This window comes from Sinocyclocheilus anshuiensis, unplaced genomic scaffold (assembly GCF_001515605.1).
Source record: "Sinocyclocheilus anshuiensis isolate Anshui unplaced genomic scaffold, SAMN03320099.WGS_v1.1 scaffold476, whole genome shotgun sequence".
Lineage (NCBI taxonomy): Eukaryota > Metazoa > Chordata > Actinopteri > Cypriniformes > Cyprinidae > Sinocyclocheilus > Sinocyclocheilus anshuiensis.
Window position 1 is genome coordinate 1,462,889 of NW_015554139.1, and position 3,909 is coordinate 1,466,797.

The 3,909-nt window shown below is 39.5% G+C and overlaps 1 pseudogene; it reads left to right on the forward strand.

Annotated features, from left to right (window-relative positions):
- LOC107670438 (protein sidekick-2-like) overlaps positions 1-3,909 on the forward strand; it is a 143,277-nt pseudogene that overhangs the window by 86,151 nt on the left and 53,217 nt on the right.

Consider the following 3,909-nt stretch of genomic DNA (forward strand, 5'->3'; position numbering starts at 1 on the left):
AAAGTGACCAATAATCTGTGATCTATGTATTTGTTTGTCAAGCGCGTTCTCTCATCACCGCTGCTGCTGCGTGAATATGACAAATCACAACACCACGGAGACCCGTGAAAAAACAGGGATTAAAGTCCAAAACCTGACTTGAAATCAATCGATCTAACAAATCAATCGGGACTAAAGCGGTTCCATAAATGACAAATTAAGTTCACACAATCTCACTAATTTGTGCACGCTTATTCTTAAGCAGCCCTTAATGTCGATCATGGATCAAATCGATCCACCATGACAAACAGCGAATATATCTGTGCTGTTTAATGCATTTGAGACGTTGTGTTTTCCTCACTGCATAACTGACATGTCACAGGTATATTTTTAATCTGTAAATGTTAGAAAGTCAGGCAAATATATCCATTTTGCTGTCAGGAGGAGTGGGCGAGGCTGACGCGAGTGAACGAGCGCTGCTGCGTGCATGCACGCTAAACAGACGGCGCGCAAAAATATACATTTTGCTAAAATATTTGTTGTTAGACATTAAATTAAATGTGCCTTTTGTAGAATTTTAAACCTTCATATAAGTGTATTTTTATGATAGCAGTAACTGTAAAGGGACTATTGTTATGGGTAAATCAAATGTAAGCTAGTTCAGTGCTAATTACTAAGCTCAAATTAGTTAATGTGTGCTTATAGCAGTTTAGAAGTCATTTTCTTTATTATTTATTTTCATTTTAATTCAGTGATTTTAGCTTTTAATTTAGTTATTTTAATGCTTTAAAGAGCAATTGTAGAGACTGTAATGTTCTGCTATCTGTTCTGCAAACTATAAAAGGTACAGCTGTAATACTGTTCTGCAAAGGTAGCCTACAGCTGTCATAAAACCATTCTGCTTGGCTACTGTAAAAAAAAAAGTCAAATAATAGCGTTCCTATTGGTCAGTGTTAGAGGAACTCTAACTTTACTCTAACTCTCAGCTTAGTCTGATAGTTAACCTGCTTTAGACCAGGTTAGTTTCCCAGCATAAGTTGCCACGGTGACTGAAGTTGATCTATGTTAAATTTGCTTTATGGAACAAAATCATTTGACAATGAGTCAGACTAACTGAAATAAGCCTGACTTATTTGGTTATCTTGTTTAATGAAACAGGCCTTGAGGCATTAAAAGTGATCATATTTTCTCCATTGCATCATATTGCATCGAATCGCATTGTGTTGAATCGAATCGAATCGAAATCGGATCACACTGCATCGTAACAGGGGTGAATCATATCGCATCAGTAGCTGCTTCATATGTATCTTTAATGTATCGTATCGTTGGCTATGCATCGAGATGCGTATCGTATCGGCCTCAGTCATGAGATGCACATCCCTACCTTGCATGGATGTCAACCTGTTGTTGGGGACTCCCAAAACCAAAATATGAATCTTTCATAACCCATAATAGGGGCACTTTAATTTGTTCCAAAAAAACAAAACAAACAAACATAAAAAACGTACTGACTCTAAACAGTACTGTATACAAACAGCTATTTCAATTCATTTCTATTAAATATTCAGTATTTGAGTAGCCCAGGAAGCCAATTTACAGCTTGAGTCACATCTTGTGCCACTACAGACAGCAAGTCGAACCAATTTAGGAGAAACTATTGAGATCTCATTTGTAATTTTCTTGCCTATGTGCTTCTGCTTATCTTTAGACATTGGTGGCCCAGCAGACCCCATCGCTCCCTCTATTATAATCCCGCCGAAGAACACCAGTGTGGTGGTGGGCACGTTTGAAGTCACACTGGAGTGTGTGGCCAATACAAGGTGTGTGTGTGTGTGTGTGTGTGTGTACACAAGCACTCAAAATGACCTCTATCAAACTATTAAAACTCAATTCTGTTTATTTGTTTCCTTCGGGCCACTCCTATCTCTCATTCCCCGCTTGTGTTTATCCGTATTTCTCTCTCTCTCTCTACCTCCAGGCCTCTCATTAAGCTCAGCATTACATGGTGGAAAAATGGAGTGCTGGTAAACCGAGGCCTCCGGGACTTTGGTCGCCGTCTGACCATCAGCGGTCCCATGGTCAGTGACAGCGGCTACTATGAATGTGAAGCCTCCCTCCGGAGCAGCAGCGCCCCCTCTGTCAGCGCCGGAGCATATCTGCACGTCCTGGGTAACCTCACTTTCCTCCTCCTTGTCAAAATTGTGTTTAAAATGTGCCTTGTACAGAAAGTATTCATAACTGTGCATCATTTTTTCCCTTTTAATCTTCAAATATGTCAACACAAAGGCATGCAAAAAAAAAAGGAAATCATTCAAGAACCTTCATTTATCCAAGATGAAAGACTCATCTATGAAAGTATTCTTATCTTAGAGTAAATACTAGCCCTCTTGCAGCAGTCACAGCCTTAAGTATGTTTCTTCGAGCCTTGAACATTTACTTTGTTTAATTTCCGCCCATTTACCACGCAAATATGTTCCAACTCTACCAAATGAATGGAGAGGGTCTTATACCAGATTTCAATTGGATTAAAGTCAAAGTTTTTGCTGGGTCATTGTGAAGTATTAACCTTCTTTTTAAAATACTTTACTGCTGTGTGCTTTTGGTCATTGCTCTGATAGAAAATATGCCTTTGAGCAAAACCCAGATATCTGGTGGACTGAAAGAGGTTCTCTCAAGGATTTGCCTGTATCCATGTTGCTTTTGATGCCAACAGCTGAAAGAAGACTATTATTATGAGTGATGGTAAGGATGGTATTACTTGGGTGTTGGACCAAAGACAGTGCTTTCCTTTCAAGCTTCACATAGCTCAAGTTTAGGCACAAGATGTTCCTCCAAAAGGTTTCACGTTTTCTCATCTGGATTTTTAGCAAACTCTGGGTGAATCTGGGCATCGGTCTTCTACAGAAATGGCCTTTTTCTAGGAAGATGATTCTGGGAAGAACTGAAGATTATTGATGTCTGAACAGTTTTAGATCCTCACACTGCTGCTGTTTTTTTTTTTTTTTTGGTTACTACTCTACATTCGTTCTCTGATAGATATTCTGGTCCAGGTGCTCAGTTTGTTGAGATAGCTTAATCCTAGGGCTGTCTGGGTTGTGCTGTGTTTATTCCCTTTTTTATGATGAGCTTCATGGTGCCTAAAGAAGATTCTAAGCTTGCCAGTCTTTTTATAATCTTGTCTAGGTATTTTCCACACAGTAACTTCAGTAACAGTAACTTCATCTTGAAGTTCTCCTGGGTCATAAGAAGAGCACCCAGAGGAAAGAAAAATCAAAAGTGAGATCTCTTTAACATCTCAAATATTTCTCCTAGACAGAAATGAGTTTACTTTAAGATCGAATGGAGATTTTTTGCTTGAGTCACCTGCTTCTCAAACTTGTCTGTTGAGACAAAAACTCTTAACACTCTCACAGTTGTCTCCTTTAAAGTTTTAGAAGAGACCTCATCATCATCACACACTGCGCTCAGATTATTCTCCTTAGCTAGAGACACTGGATCTCTCACATTTGTCTCCTTCAAAGCTTTAGAAAAGATCTCAAGAACATCACACGCTGTGCTCAGATTTTTCTCCTAAACTAAAGACTCTGGTGGTCTCATATTTGTCTCTCCCAGTGTTTCAAACAAGATCTCAGTAACATCAATTCTCCTAAGGAGTTTTAGGAGAAACATCTGAGACACTGATAATACTAAAAAGAGAAATACATGAGAACGTCTCGGTTACGTATGGTAACCCTCGTTCCCTGAAGGAGGGAACGGAGACGTCACGTAGGATGACTGACGAATTGGGATCTCGCTTAGAGAGACCAATCTACTTCGAGTGTAAACTAAAGGAGTCAATGCACATTGGCATGCGATTATTGCATCCAGCTGCTGCTGATCACAGCGTGAGTATAAGTAGGCAGCAGATGCAGCGCATATTCAGGTTTTCGC